At 41.6% G+C, this 22,031-nt stretch overlaps 1 protein-coding gene across 1 annotated transcript in view; it reads right to left on the bottom strand.

Annotated features, from left to right (window-relative positions):
- LOC139749142 (uncharacterized) overlaps positions 1 to 22,031 on the bottom strand; it is a 161,052-nt gene that overhangs the window by 85,870 nt on the left and 53,151 nt on the right. The window lies entirely within an intron of this gene.

The following is a 22,031-nucleotide window of genomic DNA, read 5'->3' on the forward strand; positions in this document are numbered from 1 at the left end:
CTCACTTTGCACACCACCTCGACAAAACACCCTATATCTGCCACTCTATCATCAAACACATTCAACAAACCTTCAAAATACTCACTCCATCTCCTTCTCATATCACCACTACTTGTTATCACCTCCCCATTACCCCCCTTCACTGAAGTTCCCATTTGCTCCCTTGTCTTAAGCACTTTATTTACCTCCTTCCAGAACATCTTTTTATTCTCCCTGAAATTTAATGATACTCTCTCACCCTACCTCTCATATATATATATATATATATATATATATATATATATATATATATATATATATATATATATATATATATTTATTTATTTATTTATTTTGCTTTGTCGCTGTCTCCCGCGTTTGCGAGGTAGCACAAGGAAACAGACGAAAGAAATGGCCCAACCCACCCCCATACACATGTATATACACACACGTCCACACACACAAATATACATACCTATACATCTCAATGTACACACATATATACACACACAGACACATACATATATACCCATGCACACAATTCACACTGTCTGCCTTTATTCATTCCCATCGCCACCTCGCCACACATGGAATACCATCCCCCTCCCCCCCTCATGTGGGCGGGGTAGCGCTAGGAAAAGACAACAAAGGCCTCATTTGTTCACACTCAGTCTCTAGCTGTCATGCAATAATGCCCGAAACCACAGTTCCCTTTCCACATCCAGACCCCACACAGCTTTCCATGGTTTACCCCAGACGCTTCACATGCCCTGATTCAATCCACTGCCAGCACGTCAACCCCGGTATACCACATCGATCCAATTCACTCTATTCCTTGCCCGCCTTTCACCCTCCTGCATGTTCAGGCCCCGATCACTCAAAATCTTTTTCACTCCATCTTTCCACCTCCAATTTGGTCTCCCTCTTCTCCTTGTTCCCTCCACCTCCGACACATATATCCTCTTGGTCAATCTTTCCTCACTCATTCTCTCCATGTGCCCAAACCATTTCAAAACACCCTCTTCTGCTCTCTCAACCACGCTCTTTTTATTTCCACACATCTCTCTTACCCTTACATTACTTACTCAATCAAACCACCTCACACCACACATTGTCCTCAAACATCTCATTTCCAGCACATCCACCCTCCTGTGCACAACTCTATCCATAGCCCACGCCTCACAACCATACAACATTGTTGGAACCACTATTCCTTCAAACATATATATATATATATATATATATATATATTTTTTTTTTTTTTTTTTTTTATACTTTGTCGCTGTCTCCCGCGTTTGCGAGGTAGCGCAAGGAAACAGACGAAAGAAATGGCCCAACCCCCCCCCCCATACACATGTACATACACACGTCCACACACGCAAATATACATACCTACACAGCTTTCCATGGTTTACCCCAGACGCTTCACATGCCTTGATTCAATCCACTGACAGCACGTCAAACCCTGTATACCACATCGCTCCAATTCACTCTATTCCTTGCCCTCCTTTCACCCTCCTGCATGTTCAGGCCCCGATCACACAAAATCTTTTTCACTCCATCTTTCCACCTCCAATTTGGTCTCCCTCTTCTCCTCGCTCCCTCCACCTCCGACACATATATCCTCTTGGTCAATCTTTCCTCACTCATTCTCTCCATGTGCCCAAACCATTTCAAAACACCCTCTTCTGCTCTCTCAACCACGCTCTTTTTATTTCCACACATCTCTCTTACCCTTACGTTACTTACTCGATCAAACCACCTCACACCACACATTGTCCTCAAACATCTCATTTCCAGCACATCCATCCTCCTGCGCACAACTCTATCCATAGCCCACGCCTCGCAACCATACAACATTGTTGGAACCACTATTCCTTCAAACATACCCATTTTTGCTTTCCGAGATAATGTTCTTGACTTCCACACATTTTTCAAGGCTCCCAAAATTTTCGCCCCCTCCCCCACCCTATGATCCACTTCCGCTTCCATGGTTCCATCCGCTGACAGATCCACTCCCAGATATCTAAAACACTTCACTTCCTCCAGTTTTTCTCCATTCAAACTCACCTCCCAATTGACTTGACCCTCAACCCTACTGTACCTAATAACCTTGCTCTTATTCACATTTACTCTTAACTTTCTTCTTCCACACACTTTACCAAACTCAGTCACCAGCTTCTGCAGTTTCTCACATGAATCAGCCACCAGCGCTGTATCATCAGCGAACAACAACTGAAGGCATGTACAGAGCATCAGATTGGGGAAGAGCAGTGCGGTTTCAGAAGTGGTAGAGGTGCTCTGTGGAAGATATTAAGAATATATGGTGTGGGAGGCAAGTTGTTAGAAGCAGTGAAAAGTTTTTATCGAGGATGTAAGGCATGTGTACGTGTAGGAAGAGAGGAAAGTGATTGGTTCTCAGTGAATGTAGGTTTGCGGCAGGGGTGTGTGATGTCTCCATGGTTGTTTAATTTGTTTATGGATGGGGTTGTTAGGGAGGTAAATGCAAGAGTCCTGGAAAGAGGGGCAAGTATGAAGTCTGTTGGGGATGAGAGAGCTTGGGAATATATATATATATATATATATATATATAATTTTTTTTTTTTTGCTTTGTCGCCGTCTCCTGCGTTTGCGAGGTAGCGCAAGGAAACAGACGAAAGAAATGGCCCAACCCACCCCCATACACATGTATATACATACGTCCACACACGCAAATATACATACCTACACAGCTTTCCATGGTTTACCCGAGACACTTCACATGCCCTGATTCAATCCACTGACAGCACGTCAACCCCGGTATACCACATCGATCCAATTCACTCTATTCCTTGCCCTCCTTTCACCCTCCTGCATGTTCAGGCCCCGATCACACAAAATCTTTTTCACTCCATCTTTCCACCTCCAATTTGGTCTCCCACTTCTCCTCGTTCCCTCCATCTCCGACACATATATCCTCTTGGTCAATCTTTCCTCACTCATTCTCTCCATGTGCCCAAACCATTTCAAAACACCCTCTTCTGCTCTCTCAACCACGCTCTTTTATTTCCACACATCTCTCTTACCCTTACGTTACTTACTCGATCAAACCACCTCACACCACACATTGTCCTCAAACATCTCATTTCCAGCACATCCATCCTCCTGCGCACAACTCTATCCATAGCCCACGCCTCGCAACCATACAACATTGTTGGAACCACTATTCCTTCAAACATACCCATTTTTGCTTTCCGAGATAATGTTCTCGACTTCCACACATTCTTCAAGGCTCCCAGGATTTTCGCCCCCTCCCCCACCCTATGATCCACTTCCGCTTCCATGGTTCCATCCGCTGCCAGATCCACTCCCAGATATCTCCCAGATATCCTCCAGTTATTCTCCATTCAGACTTACCTCCCAAGTGACTTGTCCCTTAACCCTACTGCTTTTATTTACATTTACTCTCAGCTTTCTTCTTTCACACACTTTACCAACCTCAGTCACCAGCTTCTGCAGTTTCTCACCCAAATCAGCCACCAACGCTGTATCATCAGCGAACAACACTGACTCACTTCCCAAGCTCTCTCATCCGCAACAGACTGCACACTTGCCCCTCTTTCCAAAACTCTTGCATTCACCTCCCTAACAACCCCATCCATAAACAAATTAAACAGGCATGGAGACATCACACACCCCTGCCGCAAACCAACACTCACTGAGAACCAATCACTTTCCTCTCTTCCTACACGTACACATGCCTTACTTCCTCGATAAAAACTTTTCACTGCTTCTAACAACTTCCCTCCCACACCATATATCCTTAATACCTTCCACAGAGCATCTCTATCAACTCTATCATATGCCTTCTCCAGATCCATAAATGCTACATACAAATCCATTTGCATTTCCAAGTATTTCTCACATACATTTTTCAAAGCAAACACCTGATCCATACATACTCTACCACTTCTGAAACCACACTGCTCTTCCCCAATCTGATGCTCTGTACATGCCTTCACCCTCTCAATCAATACCCTCCCATATAATTTCCCAGGAATACTCAACAAACTTATACCTCTGTAATTTGAGCACTGACCTTTATCCCCTTAGCCTTCGTACAATGGCACTAAGCAAGCATTCCGTCTGTCCTCAGGCACCTCACCATGAGTCATACATACATTAAATAACCTTACCAACCAGTCAACAATACAGTCACCCCCTTTTTTAATAAATTCCACTGCAATACCATCCAAACCCGTTGCCCTGTCGGCTTTCATCTTCCACAAAGCTTTTACTACCTTTTCCCTGGTTACCAAATCATTCTCCCTAACCCTCACTTTGCACACCACCTCGACCAAATTACCCTGTGTCTGCCACTCTATCGTCAAACACATTCAACAAACCTTCAAAATACTCACTCCATCTCCTTCTCACATCACCACTACTTGTTATCACCTCCCCATTAGCCCCCTTCACTGATGCTCCCATTTGTTCCCTTGTCTTACGCACTTTATGTACTTCCTTCCAAAACATCTTTTTATTCTCCCTAAAATTTAATGATACTCTCTCACCCCAACCCTCATTTGTCCTCTTTTTCACCTCTTGCACCTTTCTCTTGACCTCCTGCCTCTTTCATTTATACATCTCCCAGTCATTTGCATTATTTCCCTGCAAAAATCGTCCAAATGACTCTCTCTTCCCTTTCACTAATAATCTTACTTCCTCATCCCACCACTCACTACCCTTTCTAACCTGCCCACCTCCCATGCTTCTCATGCCACAAGCATCTTTTGTGCAAGCCATCACTGCTTCCCTAAATACATCCCATTCCTCACCCACTCCCCTTACATCCTTTGTTCTCACCCCTTTCCATTCGGTACTCAGTCTCTCCTGGTACTTCCTCACACAAGTCTCCCTCCCAAGCTCACTTACTCTCACCACTCTCTTCACCACAACATTCTCTTTTCTTTTCTGAAAAGCTCTACAAATCTTCATCTTTGCCTCCACAAGATAATGATGAGACATCCTTCCAGTTGCACTTCTCAGCACATTAACATCCAAAAGTCTCTCTTTCACGCTCCTATCAATTAACATGTAATCCAATAACGCTCTCTGGCCATCTCTCTGACTTATATACGTATACTTATGTATATCTCTCTTTTTAAACCAGGTATTCCCAATCACCAGTCCTTTTTCAGCACATAAACCTACAAGCTCTTCACCATTTCCATTTACAACACTGAACACCCCATGTACACCAATCATTCCCTCAACTGTCACATTACTCACTTTTGCATTCAAATCACCCATCACTATAACCCAGTCTCGTGCAGCAAAACTACTAACACACTCACTCAGCTGCTCCCAAATTTTCATTTGTTGGTCAAACACAAAGAACATCATGTACATACCTAAACCAAATTGCATTAGAGGTATAAGTTTAGGTATGTAGATGATGTTCTTTGTGTTTGGCCAACAAATGAAAATTTACAAATATTTCTCCCCTTACTTAACAATTTAGTACCTTCCATCACATTTACTGTACAAAATGAAAATAATGGTATGTTACCATTTTTAGATTGCATGATCCATAGGCAAGGAAACAAGTTTAAGTTTAGCATACACAGAAAACCCATCAATGTATGCTCATATATCCATCATTACTCATCTCAACATGACAGAGTTAACTTATCATCATTTCAATCTATGTTCATTAGGGCATTACGTATTTACAGTCCAGAGTTTATTGATGATGAGTTTGAGAAGATATATTCTATTGGATCTAAGTTAAAGTACCCTAGATCTTTCATTGATAAATCCCTTAAGTTAGCAAAGAAATCATTTTATAGAGTTGAGCCCAAACCTCCCATTGACACCAAGAATCTTTTAGTTCTCCCTTTTAATAATAATTTCACTTTACTTCCCGTGTTGCTTAAATCCTTTAATGTAAATGTTGCCTTTAGCAACAATAATACTATAAAGAATATCTTAATCAGGAATTCACCAGAAAATTCTCTTGGATGCATCTATAAAGTGCCATGTGGAAATTGTGATAAATTTTATACCAGTCACACTGGTAAGGGTCTTTCTGTTAGACTTTAGCAACATACATATAGTATAAGAATGGGACAAGAATCAAATGCCTTGTTTAATCACGTTAAAAACTATGATCATTGTATTGACTGGAATAATGCCATCTCAGTTATTAACTCTAACTCTATTACCAAGAGAAATATCATTGAATCTTCTATTATTAAATACACAAAGAATTATAATCTTAATATTAGTGATGGTCCATACAAATTAGATAACTTTATTGTTGATAAGATTTGTAAAATGATAAGTTTATGAACGCTCATTGTATGTTTTGGACAATCACACGTGTGCCAAATGGTGTCCTAGCTTCGTCTCTTCGATGCATAACTGACTTATATTTCTCTCTTCTGTATCCCTTGATGATGTGATTATTACACGAAAGTGCACTTGGGAACTTATTGTGTTTCATTTTCCCCATGGACTCATAGGAATATATTTTCTTTCTCTTATACTTTGTTGCTGTCTCCTACGTTAGTGAGGTAGCGCAAGAAAACAGACAAAAGAATGGCCCAACCCACCCACATACACATGTATATACATACAAGTCCACACACGCACATATACATACCTATACACCTCAAAGTATACATATATATATACACACAAAGACATATACATTTATACACATGTACGTAATTCATACTGTCTGCCCTTATTCATTCCCCTTGCCACCCTGCCACACATGAAATGAACAACCCCCCTCCCCCCACATGTGTGCAAGGTAGCACTAGGAAAAGACAACAAAGGCCACATTCGTTCGCACGCAGTCTCTAGCTGTCAGGTATAATGCACCAAAACCAAAGCTTCCTTTCCACATCAAGGCCCCACAAAACTTTCCATGGTTTACCCCAGACACTTCACATGCCCTTGTTCAATCCATTGACAGCACGTTGACCCCAGTATACCACATCGTTCCAATTCACTCTATTCCTTGAACGCCTTTCACCCTCATGCATGTTCAGGCCCCAATCACTCAGAATCTTTTTCACTCCATCTTTCCACCTCCAATTTGGTCTCCCACTTCTTGTTCCCTCCACCTCTGACAAATATATCCTCTTTGTCAATCTTTCCTCACTCATTCTCTCCATGTGACCAAACCATTTCAAAACACCCTCTTTTGCTCTCTCAACCACACTCTTTTTATTACCACACATCTCTCTTACTCTTTCATTACTTACTCGATCAAACCACCTCACACCACATATCGTCTGCAAACATCTCATTTCCAGCACATCCACCCTCCTCCACACAACTCTATCTATAGCCCACGCTTCACAACCATATAACATTGTTGGAACTATTATTCCTTCAAACATACCCATTTTTGCTTTCCAAGATAACGTTCTCCACTTCAACACATTTTTCAATGCTCCTAGAACTTTCACTCCCACCCCCATCCTATGATTCACTTCTGCTTCCATGGTTCCATCCGCTGCCAAATCCACTCCCAGATATCTAAAACACTTCACTTATGTATATGTCTGTGTATATATATATATGTATGTATACGTTGAAATGTATATGTATGTATATGTGCGTGTCTCGGCGTTTTGTATATACATGTGTATGTGGGTCGGTTGGGCCATTCTTTCATCTGTTTCCTTGCAATACCTCAATAACGTGGGAGACAGTGATAGAGGATAATATATATATAAAAATGATATGGTTTTTTTCATTACATTTAGTCGTTGTGTTCCGCGTTAGCGCAAGGAAACTGACGAAAGAATGGCCCAACCCACCCACATACTCAGTTATATACATAAACGCCCACACATAAACATATACATACCTATACATTTCAATGTATACATATATATATATATATATATACATAGACATATACATAAGTGAAGTGTTTTAGATATCTGGGAGTGGATTTGGCAGCGGATGGAACCATGGAAGCAGAAGTGAATCATAGGGTGGGGGTGGGGGTGAAAGTTCTGGGAGACATATACATATACACACATGTACATATTCATACTCGCTGCCTTCATCCATTCCTGTTGCCACCCCACCACACATGAAATGGCACCCCCTCCCCCTGCGCATGCACGAGGTAGCGCTAGGAAAAGACAACAGAGGCCACATTCATTCATACTCAGTCTCTAGCTGTCATGTGTAATGCACCATAACCACAGCTCCCTTTGCACATCCAGCCCCCAAAAGACTTTCCATGATTTACTCCAGATGCTTCACATGCCCTGGTTCAATCCACTGACACCATGTCGACCCAGAGGACCACATCATTCCAATTCACTCTATTCCTTGCACGCCTTTCACTGTCCGGTATGTTCAGGTGCCGATCGCTCAAAATGTTTTTCATTCCATCCTTCCACCTCCAATTCGGTCTCCCACTCCTCCTCGTTCCCTCCACCACTGACACATATATCCTCTTTGTCAATCTTCCCTCACTCATTCTCTCCATGTGACCAAACCACTTCAATACAATCTCTTTTGCTCTCTCAACCACACTCTTTTTATTAACACACATCCCTTACCCTTTCATTACTTACTTAATCAAACCACCTCACACCACATACTGTCCTCAAACATTTCATTTCCAAAACATCCACTCTCCTCCGCACAACCCTATCTATAGCCCATGCCTCGCAACCATATAATATTGTTGGAACCACTATTCCTTCAAACATACCCATTTTTGCTCTCTGAAATAACGTTCTCACCTTCCACACACTCTTCAACGCTCTGAGAACCTTCATCCCCTCCATCATCCTATGACTCACTTCCACTTCCATGGTTCCGTCCACTGCTAAATCCACTCCCATATACTGAACCTAATAACGTTGCTGTTATTCACATTTACTCTCAGCTTTCTTCTTTCGCACACTTTACCAAACTCAGTCACCAGCTTCTGCAGTTTCTCACCTGAATCAGTCATCAGCACTGTATCATCAGTGAACCACAACTGACTCACTTCCCAAGCCCTCTCATCTACAACAGGCTTAATATTTGCCCCTCTCTCCAAAACTCTTGCATTCACCTCCCTAACAACCCCATCCATAAATAAATCAAACGACCATGAAGACATCACAAACCCCTGGAAACCAGTCGCTTTCCTCTCTTCCTACTCATACACATGCCTTACATCTTCGATAAAAACTTTTCACTGCTTCTAGCAACTTACCTCCCACACCATATACTCTTAGTACCTTCCACAGATTTGGTAAATAGAGAAGAGGTAGTAAAAGCTTTACAGAAGATGAAAGCCAGCAAGGCAGCAGATTTGGATGGTATTGCAGTGGAATTTATTAAAAAAGGGGGTGACTGTATTGTTGACTGGTTGGTAAGGTTATTTAATGTATGTATGACTCATGGTGAGGTGCCTGAGGATTGGCAGAATGCTTGCATAGTGCCATTGTACAAAGGCAAAGGGGATAAGAGTGAGTGCTCAAATTACAGAGGTATAAGTTTGTTGAGTATTCCTGGGAAATTATATGGGAGGGTATTGATTGAGAGGGTGAAGGCATGTACAGAGCACCAGATTGGGGAAGAGCAGTGTGGTTTCAGAAGTGGTAGAGGATGTGTGGATCAGGTGTTTACTTTGAAGAATGTATGTGAGAAATACTTAGAAAAACAAATGGATTTGTATGTAGCATTTATGGATCTGGAGAAGGCATATGATAGAGTTGATAGAGATGCTCTGTGGAAGGTTTTAAGAATATACGGTGTGGGAGGCAAGTTGTTAGAAGCAGTGAAAAGTTTTTATCGAGGATGTAAGGCATGTGCACGGGTAGGAAGAGAGGAAAGTGATTGGTTCTCAGTGAACGTAGGTTTGTGGCAGGGGTGTGTGATGTCTCTATGCCTGTTTAATTTGTTTATGGATGCGGTTGTTAGGGACCTAGGTGAATGCAAGAGTTTTGGAAAGAGGGGCAAGTATGCAGTCTGGTGTGGATGAGAGAGCTTGGGAAGTGAGTCAGTTGTTGTTCGCTGATGATACAGCGCTGGTGGCTGATTCATGTCAGAAACTGCAGAAGCTGGTAACTGAGTTTGGTAAAGTGTGTGAAAGAAGAAAGTTAAGAGTAAATGTGAATAAGAGCAAGGTTATTAGGTACAGTAGGGTTTAGGGTCAAGTCAATTGGGAGGTAAGTTTGAATGGAGAAAAACTGGAGGAAGTGAAGTGTTTTAGATATCTGGGAGTGGATCTGGCAGCGGATGGAACCATGGAAGCGGAAGTGAATCATAGGGTGGGGGAGGGGGCAAAAATTCTGGGAGCCTTGAAGAATGTTTGGAATTTGAGAACATTATCTCGGAAAGCAAAAATGGGTATGTTTGAAGGAATAGTGGTTCCAACAATGTTGTATGGTTGCGAGGCATGGGCTATGGATAGAGTTGTGCGCAGGAGGGTGGATGTGCTGGAAATGAGATGTTTGAGGACAATATGTGGTGTGAGGTGGTTTGATCGAGTAAGTAATGTAAGGGTAAGAGAGATGTGTGGAAATAAAAAGAGTGTGATTGAGAGAGCAGAAGAGGGTAATTTGAAATGGTTTGGCACATGGAGAGAATGAGTGGGGAAAGACTGACCAAGAGGATGTAGTGTCAGAGGTGGAGGGAACGAGGAGAAGTGGGAGACCAAATTGGGGGTGGAAAGATGGAGTGAAAAAGATTTTGAGTGATTGGGGCCTGAACACCCGAAAGGCGTGCAAGGAATAGAGTGAATTGGAACGATGTGGTATACCGGGGTCGACATGCTGTTGATGGATTGAACCAGGGCATGTGAAGCGTCTGGGGTAAACCATGGAAAGAGTGTGGGGCCTGGATGTGGAAAGGGAGCTGTGGTTTCGGTGCATTATTTACATGACAGCTAGAGACTGAGTGTGAACGAATGGGGCCTTTGGTGTCTTTTCCTAGCGCTACCTCGCACACATGAGGGGGGAGGGGGTTGTTATTCCATGTGTGGCGAGGTGGCGATGGGAACAAATAAAGGCAGACAGTATGAATTATGTACATGTGTATATATGTATATGTCTGTGTGTGTGTATATATATGTGTACATTGAGATGTATAGGTATGTATATTTGCGTGTGTGGACGTGTATGTATATACATGTGTTTGTGGGCGGGTTGGGCCATTCTTTCGTCTGTTTCCTTACGCTACCTCACTAACGCGGGAGACAGCGACAAAGCAAAATAAATAAATAAATAACCTTCCACAGAGCTTCTCTATCAACTCTATCATATGCCTTCTCCAAATCCCTTTAAAAATATATTCATTTATTTATTTATTATACTTTGTCGTTGTCTATCACGTTAGCGAGGTAGTGCAAGGAAACAGACGAAAGAATGGCCCAATCCAACCATACACACACATATATACATGCACATCCACACACACACATATACATACCTATACATTTCAACGTATACATGTATATACATACACAGACATATACATATATACACATGTCCATCATTCATACTTGCTGACTTCATTCATTCCCGTCACCATCCCGCCACCCATGAAATGACAACCCCCTCCCCCCACATGTGCACGAGGTAGCGCTAGGAAAAGACAACAAAGGCCACGTTCATTCACACTCAGTCTTTAGCTGTCATGTATAATGCACCGAAACCACAGCTCCCTTTCCACATCCAGGCCCCACAAATCTTTCCATGGTTTACCCTACACTTCACATGCCCTGGTTCAATCCACTGACAGCACATCGACCCCGGTACACCACATCGATCCAATTCACTCTATTCCTTGCACGCCTTTCACCCTCATGCATGTTCAGGCCCAGATCGCTGAAAATATTTTTCACTCCATCCTTCCATCTCCAATTTGGTCTTCCACTTCTCCTCGTTCCCTCCACCTCTGACACATATATCCTTTTTGTCAATCTTTCCTCACTCATTCTCTCCATGTGACCAAACCATTTCAAAACACCCTCTTCTGTTCTCGCAACCACACTCTTTTTATTACCACACATCTCTCTTACCCTTTCATTACTTACTCGATCAAACCACCTCACATCCCATATTGTCCTCAAACATCTCATTTCCAACACATCCACCCTCCTCCGTACAACTCTATCTATAGCCCACACCTTGCAACCATATAACATTGTTGGAACCATTACTCTTTCAAACATATCCATTTTTGCTTTCCAAGATAATTGTCTCACCTTCCACACATTTTTCAACACTCCCAGAACTTTTGCCCCCTCCCTCACCCTGTGACTCACTTCTGCTTCCATGGTTCCATCCGCTGCCATATCCTCTCCCAGATATCTAAAACACTTCACTTCCTCCAGTTTTTCTCCATTCAAGCTTACCTCCCAATTGACTTGTCCCTCAACCCTACTGTACCTAGTAACCTTGCTCTTATTCACATTTATTCTCAGCTTTCTTCTTTCATACATTTTACCAAACTCAGTCACCAGCTTCTGCAGTTTCTCACCGGAATCAGCAAACCAGCAATGTATCATCAGCGAACAACAACTGACTCACTTCCCAAGCCCTCTCATCCAAAACAGACTGCTTACTTGCCCCTCTCTCCAAAACTCTTGCATTCACCTTCCTAACAACCCCATCCATAAACAAATTAAACAGGCATGGAGACATCACACACCCCTGCTGCAAAACGACATTCACTGAGAACCCATCACTTTCCTCTCTTCCTACTCGTACACATGCCTTACATCCTCGACAAAAACTTTTCGCTGCTTCTAGCAACTTGCCTCCCACACCATATATTCTTAATACCTTCCACAGAGCATCTCTATCAACTCTTTCATATGCCTTCTCCAGATCCATAAATGCTGCATACAACTGCATTTGCTTTTCTAAGTATTTCTCACATACATTCTTCAAAGCAAACACCTGATCCACACATCCTCTACCACTTCTGAAACCACACTGCTCTTCCCCAATCTGATGCTCTGTACATGCTTTACATATAAATATCCATACACGAACATATACATACCAATATATACATATATACATACATATACATATATACACATGTACATACTCATATTTACTTTCCTTCATCCATTCCTGTTGCTACCCTGTCCTACAGGAAACAGCATTGGCTATCCCCTGCTTCAGCAAGGTAGCTCCAGGAAAACAGACAAAAAAGGCCACATTTGTTCACACTCAGTCTCTAACTGTCATGTGTAATGCAGCTCCCTGTCTACATCCAGGCCCAAAGACCTTTCCATGGATTACCCCAAATGTTTCACATGCCCTGCTTCAGTCCACCGACAGCAAGTGGGCCCTGGTATACCACATCTCTCCAATTCACTATTCCTTGCATGCCTCTCACCCTCCTGTATGTCCAGGCTCTAATCACTCAAAATCTTTTTCACTCCATCCTTCCACCTCCAATTTGGTTTCCCACTTCTCCTTGCTCCCTGCACCTCTGACACATACATCCTCTTTGTCAATATTTCCTCACTCAATCTCTCCATATGTTCAAAACATTTCAACACACCCTCTTCTGCTCTCTCAACCACACTCTTTTTATTTCTACATCTCTCTTACCATTTCATTACTTACTCAATCAAACCACCTCACACCACATTTTGTCCTCAAACATTTCATTTCCAATACATCCACCATCCTCCATAAAACCATATCTATAGCCCATGCCTGACAACCATATAATATTGTTGGAACTACAATTCATTTCAAACATACCCATTTTTGCTCTCCAAGATAATATTCTCTCCTACCACACATTCTTTATTGCTCCCAAAACTTTCACCCCTTCCCCCACCCAATGACTGACTTCCACTTCCATTCACAGCTAAGTCCACTCCTAGATATCTAAAACACTTTACTTCATCCAAGTTTGCTTATTCAAACTTACATCCCAACTAACTTGTCCCTCAACTCTACTGAACCTAATAACCTTGCTCTTATTCACATTTACTTTCTCCTTTCACACACTTTTCCAAGCTTAGTCACCAACCTTTGCAGTTTCTCCCTCAAAACAGCCACACAACAACTAACTCACTTCCCAGGCCCTTTCATCCCCATCAGTCTGCATACTTGCCCCTCTCTCCAGAACTCTTGCATTTACTTCCCTAACCACCACATCCATAAACAAACTAAACAATCATGGGGGACATCACACATCCCTGTCGCAGACTGATTTTCGCTTGGAACCAATTACTCTCCTCTCTTCCTACTCGTACATATGCCCTATATCTTTAGTAAAAACTTTTTACTGCTCCTAGCAACTTACCTCCCACACCATATACTCTTAAGATCTTCCACAAAGCATCTCTATCAACCCTATCATATGCCATCTACAGATCCATAAATGCTTCAGACAAATCCATCTGTTTTTCTAAGTATTAGTCACACATTCTTAAAAGCAATCACCCAATTCACACATCCTTTACCACTTCTGAAACCATATTGCTCTTCCCCAATCTGGTGCTCTGTATATGCTTTCACCCTCTCAATCAATACCCTCTCATACAATTTCCCAGGAATATTCCATAAACTTATGTCTCTGTAGTATGAACACTCACCTTTATCCCCTTTACCTTCATACAATGGCACTATGCACGCATTCTGCCAATCCTGGGGAACCAAACCATGATCAATTCATACACTGAATATCCTTACCAATCAATTAACAACACAGTCAACCTCTTTCTTCATGAATTCAACTGCAATAGCATCCAAACCCACTGTCTTACTGGATTTCATCTCCTGCAAAGCTTTCACTACCTCTTCTCTCTTAACCAAACCATTCTCCCTGACCCATCCACTTCGTACACCACCCTGACCAAAACACCCCACATCTGCCACTCTATCATCAAAAACATTCAACAAACCTTCAAAATACTCACTCCATCTCATTTCATCACTACTTGTTATTACTTCCCCCTTGCCCCCTTCACCGATGTTCCCATTTGTTCTGTTGTCTTATGCATGTTATTCACCTTCCAAAACATCTTTTTATGCTCCCTAAAGTTTAATGATACTCTCTCACCCCAACTCTCATTTGCCCTCTTTTTTCAACCCTACATCTTCATCTTGATCTAATGCTACTTTCTTTTATACATCTCACAGCCATTGCACTCCTTCCATGTAAGTATCATCCAAACACCTCTCTTTTCTCTGTCTCCAACAACTTTATTTCTCCATTCCACCACTCACTACCATTTCTAATCTGCCTACCTCCCACCTTTCTCATGGCACATGCATCTTTTGCATATGCCATCACTGCTTCCTAAATACATTCCATTCCTCATCCACTCCCCTCACATTAATTGCTTGCATTTCTTGCCATTCTACACCAAATCTCTCCTGGTACTTCCTCACACGAGTCTACTTTCCAAGCTCACTTACTCTCACTACTCGCTTCTCCCCAACATTCTCTCCTCAATTTTGAAAACCTCTACAAATCTTCACCTTCGCCTCCACTAGATAGTTGTCACTGACAGACATCCCTCCAGCTGCCTCTCTCAGCTCATTAACATCTAAAAGTCTCTATTTTACACACCTATCAATTAACATGTAATCCAATTATGCCCTTTGACCATCTCTCCTACTCACATATGTATACTTATGTATATCTTTCTTTTTAAACCAGGTATTCCCAATCACCAGTCCTTTTTCAGCACACAAATCCACAAGCTCTTCACCATTTCCATTCACAACACTGAATACCTCATGTACACCAATTAGACCTTCAACTGCCACATCACTCACCTTCACATTTAAATCACCCACCACCAATACCCGGTCTTGTGCATCAAAGCTGCTGACACACTCACTCAGCTGCTCCCAAAACACTTGCCTCTCATGATCTTTCTTCTCATAGAGACCAGGTACATAAGCACCAATAATCACCCATCTCTCTCCATCCACTTTCAGTTTTACCCATATCAATCTAGAATTTACTTTCTTACACTCTATCACACACTCCCACAACTCCTGCTTCAGGAGTAGTGCTACTTCTTCCTCAGCTCTTGTCCTCTCACCAACCCCTGACTTTACTCCTAAGACTTTTCCAAACCATTCTTCCCCTTTACCCTTGAGCTTTGTTTCACTCAGAGCCAGAACGTCCAGGTTTCTTTCCTCAAACATACTACTGATCTCTCCTTTCTTCTCATCTTGGTTACATCCACACACAATCAGACACACCAATCTGTGCCTTTAAGAAGGATGAGCACTCCCCACTTGACTCCTTTGTTTCCCCTTTTAGAAACTGAAATACAAGGAGGGGAGGGACTCCAGTGCAATAAAGTCTTCATCTCGACTTCCTTCCAGGAAATACAGGGCAAAGATTCCTTCATGGAAGATTACAATTTCCTACAACAGATCTCTGGATACTATCAGCTCTTTTTCTTCACAATGCCCATCATACAGCTGTTTCCTTTTAAGGGTCTTTACAAAATACTGCTCTGAAAATTTTGAATTCAATAATGTCTCATGCTTTTTGAGTGTTCATTTTAACACTTAACCGAATACTCTTCTCTTTCAAGCATAAGAATTTTTCCTTCACTTTCAATATTTGTTATCCACTAACAGGCATTACCAGACTATGCCAGCCTGTGGTAATGCCACACATAAAAAAGGCACCTTTGGTGAAGCTGCATCATCTTCTTTTGACAAAAGTGAGCACATGCTTGTCAAAGAATTCTCACTCCCAAGGAGTCCATCATTTCCCTGACACTGGAAATAACACAATCTTGCAGCTGCAAGAGATACTAGAAAAGGGGTCCTGAGGATATCATAAATAAAATATCAATTAACAAAAACTTTCTAACTCAACACTGTAGTCTCAAAAATAAATATTTTTTTCATATCCCTGGGGATAGGGGATTAAGAATACTTTCCATGTATTCCCCGCATGTCATAGGAGGCAACTACAGGGGGTGGGGGGAAGGTTTGGGTAAGACTGAAAGTGGATGGAGAGAGTTGGGTGATGATTATTGGTGCATATACACCTGGGCATGAGAAGAAAGATCATGAGAGGCAAGTGTTTTGGGAGCAGCTGAGTGAGTGTGTTAGCAGTTCTGATGCACAAGACCAGGTTATAAAGATGGATGATTTGAATGCAAAGGTGAGTAATGTGGCAGATGAGGGTATAATTGGTGTACATGGGGTGTGCAGTGTTGTAAAAGGAAATGGTGAAGAGCTTGTGGATTTGTGTGCTGAAAAAGGACTAATGGTTGGGAATACTTAGTTTAAAAAGAGAGATATACATAAGTATATGTATGTGAGTAGGAAAGATGGCCAGAGGGCGATATTGAATTACAAATTAACTGATAGGCATGTAAAAGAGAATTTTGGATGTTAATGTGCTGAGAGGGGCTGCTAGAAGGATGTCTAATCACTATCTTGTGGAGGCAAAGGTGAAGATTTGTAGAGGTTTTCAGAAAAGAAGAGAGAATGTTGAGAGAAGAGAGTGGTGAAAGTAAGTGACCTTGGAAAGGAGAAGTGTGTGAGGAAGTACCAGGAGAGACTGAGTGCAGAATGGCAAAAGGTGGGAGCAAATGACATAAGGGGAGTGGGGGAGGAATGGGATGTATTTAGTGAAGCAGTGATGGCTTGCACGCAAGATGCCTGTGGCATGAGAAAGGTGGGAGGTTGGCAGATTAGCAAAGGTAGTGAATGGTGGGATGAAGAAGTAAGACTGTTAGTGAAAGAGAAGAGAGAGGCATTTGGATGATTTTTGCAGGCAAGTAGTGCAAATGATTAGGAGATATATAAAAGAAAGTGGCAGGAGGTCAAGAGAAAGGTGCAAGAGGTTAAAAAGAGGGCAAATGAGAATCTGAGTGAGATATCATCATTGAATTTTGGGGAGAAAAAAAGATTTTTGGAGGGAGGTAAATAAAGTGCATAAGACAAGAGAACAAACGGGAACATCGGTGAAGGGGGCAAATGGGGAGGTAATAACAGGTAGCGATAAAGTTAGAAGGCAATGGAGTGAATATTTTGAAGGTTTGTTGAATGTGTGTGATGATAGACTGGCAGATATAGGGTGTTTTGGTAGGGGTAGTGTGTGAAGTGAGAGTGTCAGGGAGAATGGTTTGATGAACAGAGAAGAGGTAGTGAAAGCTTTGCAGAAGATGAAAGCTGGCATGGTGGCAGGTTTGGATGATATTGCAGAGGAATTTATCAAAAAAGGTGGTGACTGTGTTGTTTATTGGTCGGTAAGGATATTGAATGTAAGTATGGATCATGCTGACGTGCCTGAGGATTGGCAGAATGCATGCATAGTGCCACTGTACAAAGGCAAAGGGGATAAAGGAGAGTGTTCAAATTACAGGGGCATAAGTTTGCTGAGTATTCCTGGGAAATTATATGGGAGGGTATTCACTGAGAGGGTAAAGGCATGTACAGAGCATCAGATTGGGGAAGAGCAGTGTGGTTTCAGAGGAGGCAGAGGATGTGTGGATCAGGTGTTTGCTTTGAAGAATGTATGTGAGAAATACTTAGAAAAACAAATGGATTTGTATGTAGCATTTATGGATCTGGAGGGAGCATATGACAGGGTTAATAGAGATGCTTAGTGGAAGGTTTTAAGAGTATATGGTGTGGGAGGTAAGTTGCTAAAAGCAGGGAAAGTTTTTATAAAGGATATATGGCATGTGTACGAGTAGGAAGAGAGGAAAGTGATTGGCTCCCAGGAAATGTCGGTTTGGGGCAGGGGTGTGTGATGTCTCCATGGCTGTTAAATTTGTTAATGGATGGGGTTGTTAGGGAGGTGAATGCAAGAGTTTTGGAAAGAGGGGCAAATATGCTGTCTGTTGTGGATGTGAGGGCTTGGAAAGTGAGTCAGTTGTTGTTCACTGATGATACAGTGCTGGTGGTTGATTTGGGAGAGAAACTGCAGAAGTTGGTAACTGAATTTGGTAAAGTGTGTGTGTGTGAAAGAAGAAAGATGAGAGTAAATGTGAACAAGAGGACGGTTATTAGGTTCAGTAGGGGTGAGGGACAAGTTAATTGGGAGGTAAGTTTGAATGGAGAAAAACTGGAGGAAAAGAAGTGTTTAGCAGTGAATGGAACACTGGAAGCTAAAGTAAGTCACAGGGTGGGGGAGGGAGCGAAGGTTCTGGGAGTGTTGAAGAATGTGTGGAAGGCAAGAACGTTATCTCGGAGAGCAAAATTGGGTATGCTTGAAGGAAAAGTGGTTCCAACATTGTTATATGGTTGCAAGGTATGGGCTATAGACAGTGTTGTGCGGAGGAGGGTGGATGTGTTGGAAATGAAATGTTTGAGGACAATATGTGGTGTGAGGTTGTTTGATCAAATAAGTAGTGAAAGGGTACAAGAAATGTGTGGTAATAAAAAGAGTGTGGTTGAGAAAGCATTAGTGGGTGTGTTGAAATGGTTTGGACACATGGAGAGAATGAATGAGGAAAGCTTGATAAAGAGGATATATGTGTCAGAGGTGGAGGGAAGAAGGAGAAGCGGGAGACCAAACTGGAGGTGGAAGGATGGAGTGAAAAAGATTTTGAGCAATCGGGGCCTGAACATAAAAAAGGGTGTAAGGCATGCAAAAAACAGAGTGAATTGGAGTGATGTGGTATACCAGGGTCGACGTGCTGTCAATGGATTGAACCAGGGCATGTGAAGTGTATGAGGTAAACCATGGAAAGGTCTGTGGGGCCTGGATGTGGAAAGGGAGCTGTGGTTTCAGTGCATTACACATGACAACTAGAGACTAGTGTGAACGAATGTGGCCTTTTTTGTCTGTTCTTGGCGCTGCCTCCCTGGAAAGGGGGGAGAGAGAGAGAGAGAGAGAGAGAGAGAGAGAGAGAGAGAGAGAGAGAGAGAGAGAGAGAGAGAGAGAGAGAGAGAGAGAGATGTTATTTCGTATGTGGCAGAGTGGCAACGGGAATGGATGAAGGCAGCAAGTATGGATATGTACATATCTTGATCACGTGCAAAATTTTGATCCTTTCCAACATGTGTATATATGTATATGTATGTATGCGTTAAAATGTATATGTATGTATATGTGCGTGTGTGTACATGAGTGGGTTGGGCCATCCCTCGTCTGTTTCCTTGTGCTACCTCACTAATGTGGGAGACAGCAGTTAAGCATAACAAAAATGATATTTTTTCATATGTTCATCATTTCCAATATTAGGAAAGCAGCACCAGAACAAATAACAAAAGGGCCTCACTCACTTGTGTCCACTATTTGTCATGAGTAAAGCACTGAAACTCGAGCTCTATATCCACAATCAGGCCTCACAGACCTTTCTGTGGCTTTCCTGATCACCTCATATGCCCTAGTTCAACCCACTGACAGCATATCATCCCTTGTAAACCAAATTGCTCCAATTGTCTCTATCCCTTAATCACTTTGTGACCTCCCTTATATTCAGGCCCTTAGCGTTCAAAGCATTTTCCATCCATCCTTCAACCTCCTACTTGTTGCTCCCTTTTTTCTATTTCTTCTAATTCAAATATGTATAGCCTTTTTGTCTTCCTTTCCTCACTTATCCTCTTAATACGTCCAAACCCTTATATTCAGGCCCTTAGCGTTCAAAGCATTTTCCACCCATCCTTCAACCTCCTACTTGTTGCTCCCTTTCTCCTATTTCTTCTAATTCAAAGCCTTTTTGTCTTCCTTTCCTCACTTATCCTCTTAATACGTCCAAACCATTTCAGCACAGCCTCCTGCTCATTCATAACAAAAACTTCAGAAATTCTATGGGACAAAGACAAGTCAGAAGCAACAATAATTAGATCATATCACTTCATTTCAATTTCATACAATGAGAAAAATATGGATTGGAATATGGATGTGATTAAAGAGTAAAAAAAGAAGACAATGCACAATGCATTGGGAAATAAAAGAAAACAATTTAACAGGCATATTACAATATGAAAGGCTTTGAATCTAACACAAACTATAAACATACCAATAAGAAATGATAACACACCTGATCTAATTTTTACAAATGATATAGCTCTAATTTCAGACACTGGTCACAAAAACAAGTATCTCTAACCATGACATGATTAAAATGTGTACTAATTACCATGGAGCTGAAATGGATATGGGCAGATAGGCTGAAATAAAAGACGTATAAATGTCAGCAAACTTTAAATTCTACTCTAAAAAAAATAGAGGAATGACATAAATAATCAGATGGTTTGACTAGCTGTAATGCAAAAACAAACATGGCAGTCTTCTACCAACACATACATGATATGATCATAAAAGTAGTGCCAAGTCAAAAAGAGCACAGCATGAAGAGAAAGACACTATGGGATAGAAAAAAAGGAATGGAAGAAAAAACTACAGCATACACAAAGCAAAGATAGTATGGAAAAATTTGACAAAATATGGAATGCAGATAAGGAAATAATGGAAGCACACAGAAGGGAACAAAGACTAAAAGAAAAAAAGGTAATATAGTGTATGAAACACAACCAAAAAAGTCCAGTTTTCTTACATGAAGAGAGAAAAGCACTAAGTCAATGACTGGACCATTCAAAGAAGATAGCACTTCTGTAACTAAGCCCTAAAGAAAATGTCATATATTATTTAACCAAAGTAAGTATTTATTTAGCACAACAGAAAATGATGAAATAAACTAAGAAATGTTTAATGATTACGATGAGCATGCACTCAAAAGACGTAAACCTGTCAGAAAAAGATATAACTGAATCAACTTAAAGAAAACTCAGCCCAGAGCCAGATGGGATTCCAGTAATCTTTCTAAAATGGATGAAAAAAACAAAAGCCAAAGCTCTTATAATGCTGCCATGACAAAACACAGACCAAAAATGCATAGCAGATATACACAAAACTGAGCATGTAATACCAATACACCAAGGAGCATCCAAATTACTGCTCAGACAATATAGACCACCTAGCCTGACTTTGCATATAAAGTATTTTAGACAGTAAAAAAAAAATGTCTCCATGGTTGTTTAATTTGTTTATGGATGGGGTTGTTAGGGAGGTGAATGCAAGAGTTTTGGAAAGAGGGGCAAGTATGCAGTCTGTTCTGGATGAGAGAG

The sequence above is a fragment of the Panulirus ornatus genome, chromosome 6 (genome assembly GCF_036320965.1).
Source record: "Panulirus ornatus isolate Po-2019 chromosome 6, ASM3632096v1, whole genome shotgun sequence".
Classification (NCBI taxonomy): Eukaryota; Metazoa; Arthropoda; class Malacostraca; order Decapoda; family Palinuridae; genus Panulirus; species Panulirus ornatus.